This window comes from Peromyscus californicus, unplaced genomic scaffold (assembly GCF_007827085.1).
Source record: "Peromyscus californicus insignis strain IS unplaced genomic scaffold, ASM782708v3 Scaffold_5__1_contigs__length_169319896, whole genome shotgun sequence".
In the NCBI taxonomy this organism is placed as follows: Eukaryota; Metazoa; Chordata; class Mammalia; order Rodentia; family Cricetidae; genus Peromyscus; species Peromyscus californicus.
The window spans coordinates 126,124,457-126,142,036 of NW_026294573.1; the positions used below are offsets into that span (position 1 = coordinate 126,124,457).

The 17,580-nt window shown below is 38.4% G+C and overlaps 1 long non-coding RNA gene across 1 annotated transcript in view; it reads left to right on the forward strand.

Moving 5' to 3' along the window:
• The first annotated feature begins 413 nt into the window (after positions 1 to 413).
• The window catches only part of LOC128096414 (uncharacterized), a 55,785-nt gene continuing 38,618 nt past the window's right edge, over positions 414 to 17,580 (forward strand). The window contains exons 1-3 of the long non-coding RNA XR_008213638.1: positions 414 to 515; positions 11,104 to 11,371; positions 13,343 to 13,839. This is a non-coding gene — a long non-coding RNA (uncharacterized LOC128096414). The remainder of the gene's footprint in view (positions 516 to 11,103; positions 11,372 to 13,342; positions 13,840 to 17,580) is intronic.

Below are 17,580 nucleotides of genomic sequence, written 5' to 3' on the forward strand. Positions count from 1 at the left end.
GATCTCAGTGTTTTTAGTAGGATAACTTTGAGGTATAAGTAAATATAATCTCCAGCTTTCTTCCTCTTTTTCAGCTTGCTTTAGCTCTTTCAGTTCTTTGGGAGTTCCATGTGATTTTTAGGGTTGTTTTTATTTTTGTGAGCATACTACCAATGTTTTCAATAGAGACTTACTGAACCTGTTAGATTACTTTCAGCACTACAGTTATTTTAACAATGTTAGCTATAGTCTAGGGTTCTGTATATACAGTATGGTGTTTTCTGTAAACAGAGACTATTTTCATTTCTCCTTTCCAACTTTAATGTCTTTTGCTAATATTATCTTGCCTAGTTGAATTGGCTTTCAATACCATGTTGAACAAAAGTAGTCAGAGTACACCTACCGTGTGCTTACCGTGTTTCCACTCTTAGGAGGAAAGCCTTCAACTTTCACTGTGAAGCATGATGTTGACTGTGGGCCTGTCTTACGTTTGCCTATATTACTCTGAGGAGCCTGCCCTTTTGATACCCATTATGGTAAGAATTTTTTTTTGTTGTTGTTTTTGAGACAGGGTTTCAGTGTAGCTTTGGAGCCTATTCTGGAACTTGTTCTGTAGACCAGGCTGGCCTTGAACTCATGGAGATCCGCCTGCCTCTGCCTCTTGAGTGCTGGGATTAAAGGCATGTGCCACCACTGCCCAGTTTATGGTAAGAATTTTTAATCATAAAAATATATTGAATTTTTTTTTTTTTTTTTTTTGGTTTTTCGAGACAGGGTTTCTCTGTGTAGCTTTGCGCCTTTCCTGGGACTCACTTGATATATTGAATTTTTGTCAACTGCTTCTTCCTCATCTTGAGATGACTGTATAGATTTTGTCCTTTATTCTTTTGATGAAGTATATCATATGCATTAATTTGCATACTGAGCCATCCTAAATTCAAGAGATAAATCCCACTTTGTCATAGTGCATGACTCTTTAAATGTGTTCATGAATTTGGTTCACTGCTATTTTGTTGAGTGTTTTTATGTCTGTATTCATCAGAGGGATGGCCTATACATTTCTTACTGGCTGTGTACACTTGTATGGCCTGGATACTATAAACTGAATTTGGAAGTGTTCCTTCCTTTGCACATTTTTTGGTAAACATATGAAGAGCATTGATATTAATTCTTGAAATGTTTGGAAGTATTCAACAGTGAAACCATCTGGTTTGGGGCTTTTTTCACTAGAAGATATTTTTTAAATTATTTCTTAAAAGATTTACTTTAGATTTAAGTGTGTGTGTGTGTGTGTGTGTGTGTGTGTGTGTGTGTGTGTGTGCACTCATGTGCATGAGTACAAGTGCCTTTGGAGACCAGAGGCTTGTGTCCCTTAGGTCTTGAGTTATAAGCCATTGTGAGCCATCCTACATGGGACCTGGGAACTGATTTTGGGTCCTTTGGGAGAATAATTGTAACTCTTAACTACTGAGCTATATGTCTACCTCCTCCCATTGATCTTTGGTTATTGATTTAGTTTCCTTCCACATTACTATTTTATTCAGATGTTCTATTTCTTCGACATTAGGTATTGGTAGGTTGCACGTTTCTAGGAATTTCTTGTTTTCCCAGGCTAGATAATATTCTCTAATTGTTCATAGTAGTCTCTATGATCCTTTGTATTTCTGTTATTGTTGGTTTAAGGCCTCTTCTTTTATTTCTGCTTTTATAATTTGTCTCCTTTTATTTTCATTGTCTAGTTGAAGATTTGTTTATCCTTGGATAGTTGAGCTTGAGGCTTTTGCATTGTTTTCTCGTTTCTCTTCCACTGCTGGCTGCTTTGGTGTGTATGACCTCCCGCTTGCTTGCTCAGAGCTACACTAGTCCTGCCTTTCCTTCTTCACAGAGCTGTTTGCTGGGAACCCCCTCTCTGTGCTGCCTCTGCTGTATCCCAGAAGTTCTGCTATGCTGTGCTTCTGTTTCATTATTTCAAAGATATTTTATAGTTTCTCTTTTGATTTCTTACTAATCAGTGGCTCAGAAATAAATATATATATATGCACATATATCTATGAATATATAGGAAAGATATATATATATGTGAATTTTCCTCATATTCATGAATTTTCCAGTTTTATTCTCATTAATAATTTCAAGTTTTACGTTACTATGGTCAGCAAAGATAGTTGGTGTAATTTTAATGTCCTTAAAGTTTTTCACTTATTTTTTGGCCTAACATGTGGTCTATCCTGTATGATGCTCTGTGTGCTTGAGAATGATGAGTAAGCAGCTGCTGTTGACTGTAGTTTCTGCACATATTTGCTTGATGTAGTTCATCTGAACAGTAGCTCAAGGCCAGCATCTTCTTCTTGACTTTCTGTTTAGAGTTGAAAATGGGATTGAAGTCTTCTGTTGTTTTGCTATCTATTCACTTGTCCCTATTTCTTTTTTGTTTTTGTTTTTTTGAGACAGGGTTTCTTTGTGTAGCTTTGCGCCTTTTCCTGGAACTCGCTTTGGAGACCAGGGTGGCCTCGAACTCACAGATATCCGCCTGCCTCTGCTTCCCGAGTGCTGGGATTAAAGGCGTGCGCCACCACCGCCTGGCCTTGTCCCTATTTCTTAACATACTTAGGAGGTTGGAAGTTCAGGGCACCCATATCTCTAACTATGCCTTATCTGTACATCGTCTGTGTATATGTAACTGCAGTTGTAGCCGGAGTCTCGTGACGTGATCAGTTGGCTCTTTTATGACGACCTTTGTTTCTTTCTACAGTTTTTGAGTTAAAGGCTAGCAGAAGCGCTGCTATTTCTGCCTGGTTTTGTTCGCCATCCTCATCTCTTCACTTTCAGACCATTATGCACTTAAAACTAAAATGACTCGCATATGATGAGTGGTATGTTTGTGTTTTTATTCTGCCACATACGACTTTGATGAGAGAATTGAGTTTGTTTATATAGGATGTGACTATTAACAAATAATGGCATACAGTTGATGTTCTGTTAATGGTTTTGTTTTATAGTTTTGTTCTTTCCCTTCTGCTCCTTGTTTTATTTTTCTTGGTGGTCTGATGACTTTCTTAAGTGGTACGCATCACCTTGTGGCTGCCATGGAATTTACATGAAATATGTTGCAGTTACAAGAGGCTAATTTGGGCTGATGGCAAATTAACTTCCATTACACATAAAAACTACATTTTGACTTCTCCTCCTTCACCACATTTTAGTTATTAGTGTCTCAGTATGCTGTTTTTATAATTGTGCTACCATTAACAATTTGTTGTGGTAATAGTTATTTTTAATAGCGTTCCTGTTTTCATGTTGCTAATTAGTATCCTTTTGTTTCAACCGGAAAAAACAATATATCCCCTTGTTTTTTGAAGGAGAGCTCTGCTCAGGGGTTTTTCTTCTTGGGAGATCCCTTTCCTATTTAACACCTTCAGGAAGCCATCTCATTTTCCTGACTTGCTGAAATGTCTCTGCCAATCACACACAGCTCCCCTTATAAGACATATTTCTTTTGCCACATTCACAATGCTTTCTTTGATAAAACAACAAAATTCTGTCATTGTCATGGATTTTTTTTGTCAGTTTGATCATGATGTCTTTTTAGTGTCTTGCTAAGGTAGCTAAATGCCCATTTAGGGACTTAGAACCTCAAATACTTTGGTAGCTACAGTGCTCACAGGATTTGGAGTGTATTAAGCCATTGTTTCTTGAGTCAGCTTTATATCATCCTCTCTATATTTTTCTTCTGGAACCCCCACAATCATATATTATTTCTCTTTACAGCATCCTGAAAATCCTCATTCCTTCCATTCAGCATCACATACAGCTATAGAAACCAGTCTTCATTACATCTTTTTCTTTTTTGGTCCATTGAAAGAAGGAATTGAAGTATAAAGCTCTCTTGGGGCTGACTATTCAGCCTCAGGGTTGGGTAATGTAGGTAAAGTGAGACTGTGGTTTTTTTGGTTTTTGTCTTCCTCATATGTCTGTTTGGAGATTTTTATTTTTGCTCTAGAAGTGTGTTGCTGCTTTCCCACAGGATTCCTGGACTGCTATTTGCCAACATCCGTGCATGTTAGAAGATGATGGCAGAAAATTCCTGTCTCATCATTTGCTGATGTCACTCCTGAACTCTCCTATTTTTAAGGCTCACTCTGGATGCATGGATGGCAAGGGTGGAAGCAGAGATGTGAAGTATGACAGGGCTATAATAACCAAAGGGAGAAATGATGTGGACTGGAAGCATGGTGGCAGCAGTGGACAAGTTTACATTAAAATGCATTTGGGGAGTAAATTAACAGAATTTTCCATGAATTAGGTATTTGATGTGGAGAAATAAAGGTCATATTAATGACTATAGAAATCTTAGACCTGAGCAACAGAAATAATGGAATTTCCATTTAGAAGGATGGGCCGGGGAACCACAAATCCAGTGACACGGGATATAGCAAATCAAAGCTTTATTTTATTAGATGTCTCCCGGTGAGTAATGCAAGGCACATGTGGCAGAGGCAATTGGAAGCAGGAGTCTGGCATCAGGGAGGGAAGTCCTGTATAGAAATATACATGCTGGAGTCTGCAAAGTCTAAATGGCTTTTCATATGGTATCATCTGTAGGGTGAGCAAAAATCAGATAAGGTCCATCTGGGGGTTAGGCTGGAGTAGTTATACATGTAGAACTGGGCTGATGAAAAGGAAGAATGGAAGTGGCACTTTCTGAGGAAGATAGCCCTTGTGAAAGGAAAAGAGCAAAGCAGCTTTAATGCCAGCAGAGGACAGATCCCAAGAAACAGAGTATGACAAGCTGTGTTTGACAGAGCTGATACGGCAAGGAGCAATGTGGACCTCAGCTTATTTCTGGACAACTCCAGGGGTGTTCAGGGCCTTTCTAATTAAGCTCAAACCACACTGTGGCTTGGTAGGCATGATAATATAATCCCCATGGCATTTTGTTTCGCATTCAAGTTTCAGTGCTTCCCCTCTAACCTAGAACAAGTAATAAGTGATTACAGGCAGGTTCTCTTAAGCAGATGCCTTTTTAGATGCCAGGAAGATAACCGCTTATTTTCTTCTAAACAGCTCCTGGGATGCGCTCGCTCTCTGTGCTCTCTCCCAGCCATTTCTGTGTTCTATGAAGCTGAGGTTGAATACATTTTTCTTTCATTTACCTGAACTCTATCTCGAGGCCCATTTTTTCCTGTCAGGTCCTCTGCCAATATGGAGAGCAATCAATCACCATCACCTTCATAAAAATGCCCTTTGTGTACTCGAAACTAGTAATCAGATCACCTCTTAACTTGCTCTTCTGTAGGATAAACAACACTGCTGCCTTTCATCTTCACTTAAAGGCTCTACTTTTACCCTCTTCATGTGTATGAAGATAGCATATTAAGTAAGTATAGTCTCCTCTAGGCCTGTTGCCCTCAATCCTTACAGACACATTTTTATCATATTTATAACCTATGATAACGTCTTTACTTATGAGAGGCAAATGAATGAATTTCTTCCAATCTTAAATTCTATCAACCTGACCTCAGTGGTGTGCACATACCAGCAGTGAGGGGTGTCTGCCTGCATGTGCCTTTGTGTTCATGTAGGAGTGAGTGTCTGTGAGCACATTTACAAATGGATGTGAGTACATTCTTTGTGTCTCCGTGTATATGTCTGCCTATGTGTGTGAATGTGTCCATGTATGGGTGTGTGAATATGAATTGATGTGTATGTGTCTGTCTGCATATATGCTTACAGAAACAATAAGTGCCTCTGGTTCAGGACTAGCACGAAGTGATTGCTTCATCTCTTTAGGCTGCTTTCCAGGCAATATGGACATTTAGCTTCTGTCACCTATTAGCAAGATACCATATTTCAGCATATCTGTATGCCCTTGAAGCGTTGGTAGGATTTGCTTTTCTTCTAATGCAGGTAATAGGGTGGATTTTCATACAAGGAAATTGGCTTTCTAGCACTGCTGTTCACTTTTGTCCTACTTTCAAATGTACCATATCCATTGTGTAAGTATGAAACTCAGAGCATGGGAAAGAGTGACAGACAGGCTGACAGACAGGCGGAGAAACAATTTGAGAGGGACACATTCCAGGTCATAGCACATAGATGGCAGGTACTATATAAATAGGGTGGTGCTTAGTAGGATACAGACTATAGCCTTATTGGGCAGGGATCTGTCATTCTTCAATCTTTTGTTGATTGCAGAAGGTGTTTTAGCTGGCTGGGATTTTACAGTTTTTATGTCTTGTGAGGTTAAGAGCCCTTCATACATTTAATTCGGCTTTAGCCACTTATCTTGACTAAATAAGTAATCAGCAAATCAACTTCTTGGGATTACAAATTGTCTTTAGTTGTCCTGCCTGTAAACGGAACATCCTGTAACTGAGTTGGCAAGGCACTTTGATATAATGTAAATACAAGAAACTGTGTAGTGCAATGGCTTACTTGTGGATATTCATGCAGGATAGAAAACCAAGGCACTTTACCAAGGTTTATGAATGTTTGGCAGTATCAGATGCCCTAATTTTATTTGTGTTTGCAGTCACTAGTGGAGGCTTACTTTTTCTCAAAGGTTAGGGCTACAAATAAAAGAAACACTGGCTTGTAATGTCTATTGATCCTCAGTTCATAATAATGCCTTGCTACTGTGGAGGGCCATTGCTTATCCTGTCTACCATGGTTTGCTTTTAGTCTTAGCTACAAAGGCTTTTAAATGGGCAGGTAGAAATGTTCTCTGGAATGTTTGCTCTTCCAAGTAGTTCGAATTTAACAACCAAGAATATGTTAAACTGATATCATGCTTTAAACCCACAAATACAAGAACGACCAAACACAGGTCCTCTTCTTGCCTCGCACCTGCTGATTGGAAGGTCTGCAAACAGCAGGGAGGTATAAATGAAATGTATTACAAGATAAGCCTTCCAAAAGACCAGGAAGGCAAAAGCTCTTTCTCTAGGAGGTGGTGTTTTCCATAGGGTAAGGTAGGCTGCCTGGACCTGGTGGAGCTTGAAGCTGACAACCAGCAGAGAATACAGTCATGAACAAATAGGCACTGAAAATTAAAAAAAAAAAATCAGTGACCTTATAGGAAGCCTTCGTGCTGTTTAAGAATTTACTGACCCACAGGCAGACACTGCACACAAACGCCCAACTTCTGCTGGGAATTCTGTGCCAGGGATTGCCTGCAGCCTCTGTCCTTTACTTCTTTCTTAAAGCAGCCAGGTTCCACAGCAAGAACCCAAGGGCTTTGTCCCTCAGGGATGGCGTGGGACTAGCCTCTCTGCCAGAGCTGCCTCTGCACTGCTGTTTGCTTGCAAACATTTAGTTACCAGGAAATGTGGAGTCAGCTCTGCTCCTGCTCCACTTAATTTCCATCACCCCATGCAGTGGATTTTTCTCTTCTGCTGCCCCAGCTGTTCCCGCTTTTCCCAGGGTGGCAGCATCCGCTCCAGCTGCAATCTGTGCTTCCAACAAAGTTCCTTAGTTGCCTACTTGACCTTAGCTGCCCTGCTTGGAGTTTTCATTTCCTGACGATTCCAAACCAACATTAAAAACACTGTGGTAGCAGCTGCAGCGATAGCAACTGACAACAGCATTAATGGAGACGGTGGAGGGATGTTGATGCAGGAGCATGCGCTGGGTTCAAATGCTGCATGCGCTCCTGCAACCCAAGGCTGATCACTTAACTTATCGGAGCTTTGGTATCTTTGATCAAAGGCTTGCTAATCTCTTGTAGGAATTATAAAAAGTGAGGTGTAAAACTCTATATGGTAGATTTTTTTTTCATAGCTGAGGACCGAACCCAGGGTCTTGCGCTTGCTTGGTAAGCGCTCTACCACTGAGCTAAATCCCCAACCTGGTAGATTCTTCCTAGGGTCAATTTTCAGTTCTGCTTCCTTTTAGAAGGCATAAGCAACTTTCCCAGGTTAGTATGCAAATATGCAGGACAAGTAGCAGCCCCACCTTCTGCACATTGTATGGGGACTGAGCAGGAGAAGAATTAGAGGCTATCCAGGTCATACACGAAATTGGAAACCACAAGGCAGGGGACTGATGGATGTATGAATGTGCAAGACAATGGGCTATAGGAACTGACTCCAGAGTGTTCAAGAGTTTATGGAGATGATGCATTTGATCTTGATCTTCAGAATCTGTACTGTTTTAACAGACGAGAAAAGGGCCTCATGAGGGGGAGCAGGACAGAACCAATGTCAGGGGTCGGACATGGAGGTATGGGAGAAGCGTGAAGCTACAGTTTTGGCCGCAGCAGATGGTTGCTTGCTCTGCAGTGGTGGAAGAGTTCACTAACAAAAGATATTGGGATTAGGACTCCTTGCCAGCTTAGCAGATAAAAATTTAGAGTGGCCAGTTATTTGTACATTTCAGACAAGCAATGAATGAACTCTCAAAGTAGGCTGTAAATACCACATACATCGTATTTACATTAAAGCATTTTTGTGGTTTATCTGAAATTCAAGTGTATCTGGGCATCTTCCATTTTATCTGACATTTGTTCAAAACTTAGAAACATCATGCCAAACATTCTGAACTTGACTCCTGTCTAAAATTTTAAAGACAGGAGTACGGTGATGAACACAGCATTTTCACAGAGATCAATTTGACAATCCAGAAAATGCAGGAATCGTTGACAAACTAAGGAAGGGAAGAGGAAGGAAAGAGAGGGAGAATATGGGAATGCTGGTTTAGAGGCAGGAAGATTAGCTCTCTTCTAGTTGAAGCCCTTGGTTTCATTGATATATAAAAAGAAATCTCCTGTTGGGTTACTGGGAAGAAATATTTATTGTTTCCACCACTTAAAGAATTATGAGACCTAAAGATCTGAAGGAAAGTGTAGCATCTAGCATGTCAGTATCCTTGATGAACATTAATCCAGGCCCCTGGGACTATGAACACGAACAATACAGAACTAGCATCAAGAGCCCACCATATACCTCCAGTGCTGGGGTCACTGTGGTGTGCAGTAATAGTGGCTGCCAGTGAGTCCCAGTGATGGCATGTGCTTTCTGAAATACTATCGCACTGTTTGGACTCACAGCCTAGATAAGGAAGACGTTTAAACAGCAATGCCCCTCTGGCTTATCCAGCAAAGTCAGAAAAAATCAGGGTCATACTTTTAATTAAATTTTTAAGGTTTATCTAGTTGCCAATTAAAATTAGTTTTCCACATTCATTGTCTTTTTTGTTTCAATAGTACAAACAAATCTTTTTTTTTTGCTTGTTTGTTTATTTTAGATAAGGAAATTTCTTTTGTTTTTTAAACATTTTTATTATTAAAAAAACCTTTTAACTTTAAATATATCTTGATAGTATTCTTCCCTTCCCCCAAGTCCTTCTAGATCCTCTCCCTATCTACCCAAATTTAAATTCTTTCTCAAAAAATAAAAACCCAATAAAACAACAATTTCCCAAACCAATAAAAGGAAAATATAACATGACCCCCTCCAAAAAACTCACCAAAATGTAACCAAATAAAAGAACCCCCACAAAGAACTGTGGATGCCTTTATATGTTGGTCAACTACTCCTGAGCATGAGACCTGTCCTGGAGTGATTGATATTCCCATTGTCACTCCATTGGAAAAAACTAATTTTCCCTCTCCCAGCAGGAGTAAGTGACAGTTCAGTTGTTAACTTTTACGCTGGTGGCTAGGTTTTCACTCATACACTCATTTACTCTTTCATTCACTTTTAAAAATATAAGTAAATAAAATGTAATAGGAGAAAACCAAAACTATCACATTGAAGTTGGACAAGAGAAACCAACAGAAGGAAAAGAATCCAAGAGAAGGCACAAGAGTCAGAGACCCAGTTGTTCACACACTCAGGAATCCCATAAAAACACTGAACAAGAAGCCACACTATAAGCACAGAGGATCTGTTGCAGACCTGTGCAGGTCCTGTGCATGCTGCTCAGTCTCCATGAGTTCATATGAACTTTCCTCATGTCAGCGTTGAAGGCCTTGTTTTCTTGAAGTCCTCCATCCCTTCTGACTCTTTCCATAACCTCTTCCATGAGGTTCTCTGAGCTCTGAGGGAAAGGATTTGATGGAGACATCCCATTTAGTGTTCACTGTTCCAAGGTCTCTCACTTTCTACATAATGTCTGCTGTGGATCTCTATACTTGTTCACATCTGCTGAAGAAGGAAGTTTCTCTGCTGATGGTTGATAAGGCACTAATTATATTTTTCTACCTAGGTCTGAGTTACCTTACTCAGGATGATTTTTTTCTAGCTTCATCAATTTGCCTGCAAATTTCATGATGTCATTTTTTTTAACAGCTGAGTAATACTCCATTGTGTAAATGTATCACATTTTTAAAATCCATTCTTCTGTTGAGGGGCTTTTACTTTGTTTTAATTTTTTGGTTATTATGAATATGGCAGCAAAGAACATGGTTGAGCAAGTATCTCTGTGGTAGGATGAAGTATATTTTGGGTATATGCCAAAGAATGGTGTCACTGGATCTTGAGGTATATCAATTCTCGTTGTTCATTTTACATAAGGGGATTTCTAAGGTTATCATTTTGGAAAAATTTTCAACATGGACTTTATCTCTTTTTATCTAATTTTATGAAATTAATCACATTGTCTAATTTGCTTAAATGTGGTCTGTTGAAAGCTAATAGTAGTTTATATCTTGCTGCTATTTTTGACTACTTCCTTAAGCAATTTTATAGAATATTTTGTTGTAAGGCACAAGATTGAGGCAATTTTTCTAGTTCTGAAGTTGATTTTAGAGGATGCTGGTGTATTTGTAAGTGATTTTTATCTTCCACTAAAGAAGACATTAAAGTGAGTATTTTCCCAATCCTGTTGAAAATAGTGCCAATCCCAGAGCTTACCTGGGCTTTATTGTATTTAGACATGTAGAAATTAATATCAGATGCTCTGATAACAGGTCCAGCTCTGCTGCTGTTCTCAAAACATTTTAATGGGGTATACTAGGTGCATATACCTGACAGCAACTTATAAAACATACAAGTGACTCATTTTAGTTGTTGATGATCAAGTTTTTACTTTTCAGCAAATTATTCTTGCCATGTGATACAGAATAAACTTCATGTGTGACCCAGAGAAGTGCCATTCTTTCATGACTTTCTTAATCCCCCACAGGTGAGGTTGTTTTCTGAGGTGACATGAAGATATAATGATACAAATGACAGAAAAGACATCTCCATTGAATTTTTAAGGAAAATGTCATCCAAGGATGCCTAATTCACAAGACATCCATGCAGGAGAGGCTATTCTAGAAGACTAACCATCAGACCCATCAGTTCAGATGTGAAGTGGAGATTATCAAGTCTACTCACTACTGCAGTCATCTCCCTGAGTGGACTGCTGGCCTGGGACATGCTGTTCTTCACACTACTGAACAGCTGAGGTAATTTGCTTGTGTTTGTGGGTTTTTGTGTTCTGAATTCAGAGATTTGAGGCTACATAACCCAAAACAGGTTAAACATCTTCATTACAAGAGAAAAGACCTTTGTGCAACTCCTTGAGACTCTCTTAATTCTAAAGCACATCAAGATGCTCAAAACTATTTTTATTTTTCCATTAAAATGAATGGATGCAGAACACATGAAAACTGAGTGGCTAAACATATTGGCAGAATATTTGCAGATATGTAGTAATCACTCCAGTTTTAATCTTGGCTGAAGCTTTTTCCTTCATGACTAGAATTGCTACATTCTCTATAAAGTCCGAATCTCTGTCTTGTAAATACTGGAGAAAATTCTTGAGGATTATCTGACTGAATTAGAATTTAGGAAAATTGGGCTTCTTCCCAAATCCCTTGTCTAACTCTATGGATTCACCTCTGAGTTGTTCTTTAAAAATACTGTTCACTTTTTACCCTTCACCTTAGTTTCATTGTCTGATACACCTTGAGTTGGCTTTGCCTGCTGTTATCAATGCCAAATCCTCCTTCCTGTTACTCTCCATGGCTGCTTTTCCTCACTCCTTTTTCAGAATGATAAATGCCTAAAGCAAGTAAACACTAGAGTTCCTCCAGATTCTCATGAAAGTGGGAAAAAAAGTGGTAAAGTATGGAGAAGTGAAGAGGAGAGGAGGGGAGGAAATGGAAGAGGAGAGGAAAGGAGAGGAGAAGAGAGGAGAGGAGAGGAGAGGAGAGGAGAGGAGAGGAGAGGAGAGGAGAGGAGAGGAGAGAGAAGGTGAAGGTGGGCTTTTTTTTGTCCTTAAATGAGAATTCCCTTCTCATTTTGAATGACCAGCTATTGCTGTTTTCATGGCTGCTTGTTCTGTCCCTCTGGTCTAAGTTTCTTTCATTCCCTCAAAATGCAATGATACATATTCTGAAAGTGCTCAGCTGTGCTGCTAGACACTAGGTGTACTGGAATAAGCACTAATGCAAAGCTGGTTTGGCTTAGGGGTAAGAAGATCAGCATTTCCTTTCATGTAGAGAAGGTTTCCAAGTCCCGCTTTCTAATATCTTCTTATATAATGTGGAATAATTGAGTCTTTTTAAAAATAGACCTAATGCCCTTTGCCTGGAGCTGTCAACCCCCACCCCCTTTTAAAGTAAATTAGTTAGACTTTTTTAAAATCTATATCCTATAAGATAAGGTTCTTTGGAGAAGCCATGCTGGCATGCACACACATTTTTACCCAGCTTTCACCCTTGGTAGATGAGCCATTAACATTTGCTAAAAGTTATGACTCTGGTGTGCATTTTATATGATTGAAAATTGCATCAGTAAGTTTTCACATCTGACAATCTACCACATCCACTGACTAAAAGGATACTTTCATGAAGAAAATGCATTAAAAACCTGGTTAATCAATGTGAACTAAAGATGCCACAAAAGCAGTTTTATTTTCATGCACAGCAACAATGACTCTTCAAAGACGAGCTTCAGTGCATGGTGATTGTGAATGTGGGGCTGAGTTAGGTTGATGGAGACAGTTGTCCAAGTGGACGAGGCTGATGCTTAGACTGGACAGACGTAAGTATAGTGGGAAGTGATAGGAAACCTGCTACTGTTAAAACCCAGTAGGAGACAGGATGCATGGAAGAAACCCGCAGGAGACCCGGGGGATGTTTGTAGCATATGGGAAGACAGAGCCATCCAAGAAAGGTGGCACCCTCGTATGCCAACAGTCTTTCTGCTTAACTTGATATTAAAAATGTGCTATAAGAGCCTCATATTTTTTAGAATAACCCTCAAAAGTTGAGGAATCTTCTCTTTGGGTTACTCCTTTTTTTTAAATGTGGGAAAATATTGTGGTTGCAAATGAATATATAAATATTTTAACACTTTAAAAGCTCCTAGAACCCATTTAAATGATTACTTGTCAAATGAGTGTATTTCTCATCTCTGGATCTCTCTTACAGGCTAAATGAAAGGAAGCCTGTATTAATTCCTTTCCATGTAAACAGTACCCAAGTGTTTTACTGACTGAGGAATGCAGTGGAATAGAACTGCCAGTTTATCACCATTCCTCCAACTAATGCACAGATTAGAGTCCCTGGAACAAAGGTACCGTGTGCTGATGTAATTTATTGTCTTTGGCACAAAATATTGTCTGCCGTGTTGTGAAGCAACGTATAGCCCTGTATTTTATACCTTCTTGTCATAAAAATTGTGAGCATAAAAATTAAAAAACAATAGCGTTCCATCCAAACACACTCTCAGCCTCCAATAAAGGCAACACAATGCAATCTGAAATCCTTCCAACAGAGGGCTGTATGTGCTTGATTTAGATCAAGAAAGAGAGAGAAAATGGTTTGGATTTAGGTTGCTATAGTAAATTCTGCATTATACTTAAAATAGAACTGATAAAAATGGAGTCAGTGAAGTTGAACGGGGAAGAAGCATCCTAAGATGAAATGTAAGATTCACTCTTACAAGACAGAATTTTATAAGTCTTTGAATTGATGTTCTTTTGAAAAGAAAAACTATATTTTACCATCTATAAATAAGAAAGTAGGCAAATTGGAGGTAATCTGTGCTTTAAACTACTATTAATATTACCTCAATCGGATATATTTTAAAAAAGAAAGGGAGTGATTGCATGTATTCTCTTTTGGATGCTTTCTATCTTTGATGTTGGAGAATAGCTGAGTGTTATTATAAGCAAATGTATTATGTATATAAAATGCAGCTAAATATTTAATATACAGAATATATGTTTGTGTGCATGAACAATGCAAAACGTTTTTAAGATATTTTACAAAAACAAATGATACCGTTTCCAAAGGTGGATCACAAAGGCACCTGAACAAGCTAAAATGAAGTATATACTTCTTTGTGCCAGGCCAGGTTTGTAATTCTATTTCAGATTGCAGAGGCTTACAATATATCTGTTGGAGTAAAGCAAAAAAAAAAAAAAAGAAAGAAAGAAAAGAAACCCATAAATTACCGCTAGAATGTAGATCTTTGTCTTTCAATTTTAAGGCATGCTTTATTTTATCTGATTTCTTCAGTGGGTTTTGAAATGTTCATTCCATTCTATGAGCAGAAAGCATTTTCAAATTTTGATACTCGTCTTACATGTAGTTAAAAATACTTATTTCATTTAATGCAGACCTAATTTAGTGGTATCAGTAATATTCTACTCAGATAAATCATTTTCAGTTTAGCCATATTTTCTAAAATATATATACCTAAATTTTTAAACTGATCCCTTTAAGACAAACTCTAGATCCTATTTTAGACACTGGCCTCATTATAAATGCTTTTATTTCTACAAAAGTATTTCTTTATGAATCCCCTTGAATATAATGCAGATTACAAAGTGCTATTCTGGATAGGTCACTAATAACTAGACTATATATACATGTATAATAATCTTATACTAATATATTTTGTGTTTATAATCCATACCTTAAAAAAACTCAACTATTTATTAGTGATATAATACTATGATCTTTTAAATTTTTTTGCTACACTATCATATATAGATTTGATAATATTAATAAGTTAAATCCTCTTTTATTAAGACACAAGTCCCTACTATACTCTGTTATAAAGAAAATAAAATTTTGTGTGATTGTCTGCAGCATCACTTTTATTTTTTTTCTTTTATAAAACAGTCCAGAAATACTGCATTGTCTGAACAGTTGCAGCCTGGATGTTCACATGGAATCTGAACAGCCATTTCTGTATTTCCATTTGTCTTTTGCAATAACTGAGGAAGGTAGACTAATAATACCCAAAGAATATTCAATCCAAAATATATGCATGACTATGGAGTATTTTTAAAAAATATTTTGTTTGATTAAGCTTTATTGAGGGAAAGTTGAGGGGCGGGGACACAGATTGTGGATTTCCTAATTAAGGGTCAGTCATAGCAAATGACTTCAGCTTCAAGGGGCTGCCATTTTTCTGTTGTAAATTTTACATGTATTTATGGAATCCTGAAGTGAAAATTCTCCTGGAATATCCCTCTCTTCCCATTTAGTGAGTATCGCTTTATTTGGTTTATGTTTTTCCCATCGATGCTCATATTGGAGACAGAGCACTGAACCTTTAGGGCACAGTGCAAGAGTACAGAGGGACACACTTGGAGCTGTTCTACACAGTGTCTTCCTCCAGAGCAATTGTCCCTTTTCTGTCATAGAGTCCAGGTAACAACTAATCTTCATCAATATTTTATTTATTTATTATTTCTACTTAGAGATGACTACATTTCTAACCATGCAAAATGCTGAGTAAGAATAATGTGGTTTTGTCCTGAACTCAATTTTGATTGAAGGTGAGAATAACTCAGTTGCAAGTATACTCATATATAATTCCAGCGACATATATCTACAGGTAAACATTTTAAAAGGAGTTCTATTTATTTTCTCATGATAGTCCCCATCATATTTATGCCAAGACATAAATCAGCATTATTTGCATCTGTGACTATTGCTTTTATGGCTAAACAAAACAGCAAAACCACTAATATTTTCTATAAGGAGCACACAATGTTAATGATTTGTTCTGTGCACCTGCCAGCTTGGTTTGCTGTTAAAGCCACCCTGGAAATTCTCATTTCTTTGTGCAATATTTTATGCTGTGCTTTTCTTCAGGGCAGATTGGTTCTGCCTGCACTTTATTCCTGAACCCGTGTTCATTCAAAATGGACTGCCAGACTTAAATGCTCTATCTAGTGTTACCACTGCTGCTGCTGTGGGGGCTGCTAGCTAGCAGCGCCCCTCCCCCATCTCAGCTCCTGCCCTGTCCTCCTGCCCTACCCTGCCCTATCCTTTGTTGACAATGGACCACCGTTGTCAACAAAGAGTGTACAATGGTGGAATACGCAGCAATAATTTTGGTAATGTTTTGCTTTGGATATTTGGAAAGTGTTTCTGAAGTGTATGAATAGATGCGCCCTAAGCTTTCCCTCTTTCTGGATTTTAATATTTGGAGATGAGCTCTCATCCCACAGGGCAGCCTCGGGGACTGCAGTGGCTGGAATGCTTTCAGAGAACAAATGTGGCTCTGTGGCTCTCTCTTTATAATAATATTAACACCATATAGATTTAATAACAGGGTGATGGAAAACATTTTGATGATGGGGCAAATTCTCTAATCTGCCAAGGAAAGCATCTGATTTTCTCATGTACCAATTAATTATTGAAGCAACTGAAAATAACAGGCTGCTATGCTTCCTTCCTGCAAAGGGATGCAGCTTCGTGTGTGTGTGTGTGTGTGTGTGTGTGTGTGTGTGTGTGTGTATACTTGTCTGTGGAAGCCTGGCCAGAAATTTCTTCACTTTGTCCTTGGAAATTAGCGGGAGATTGTCTGTGCATGTCTGATCCGACAGTAGTATTTCTGTAGAATAGGAATGCAACCATTTTATATTCTCCGTTTGAGTATTTTTTCTTTCACACCCTTAATAGGCCTCATTGTGAAACACTGCGTTTTATTTTAATTTCTATTTCTGGATTGTGTTTTATTAGCACCTTTTTTTTTTTGTTTTACAGTCCACTCACTGGTGCAGCACCAGATCTGTTGAGAACAAATCCTGTTTTGCTTTATGTCCCAATATGCACCATTCTACTGTATGTAGCAGTCCATGTATATATTTACTCCATTTAATCTGGTTAGTTTTAGAGAACTATTTCATGATATCCAGCCCCGAGTTCATCTTTTCCCCTAGAGACTGTTACTCCATAAACTTTTTAGGTAGAAGGAGGTTGTATTCTTGGGTTATTGTAAATTTGTTGCTTTGTATTGTGACAATAGTGTTCCTATGCCTGACACCCTCATAATAATATTAAGCTCTATTTTTTAGTGCGATGTACTTTATACATTTGTATAAATGTCACAGCCCGTAATCACTTCCTTTGTCATCGACGATTAATCTAAAAAAATCGAATAATTCACTGCCCCTTGCCATTTACATATCGTCTGCTGCCATCTGCTCTTCTCAGCAGCAGTAAATGATGGGTAATTAACTCAGTGCCTTTGTCTTTCCCTTGCTGAATGTCTGACACATATAGATTTTCCTCTCTGTGTGGGTGTGTGTGTATATGTGCATGTAAGAGGAAGAGGGAGGTGGTGAAGAGGAAAGTGCAAGGGAGAATGAGTGATACCGCAGTGATGGAAGCCAGCGTTATAGATCACTGAAGGAGAAAAAGGC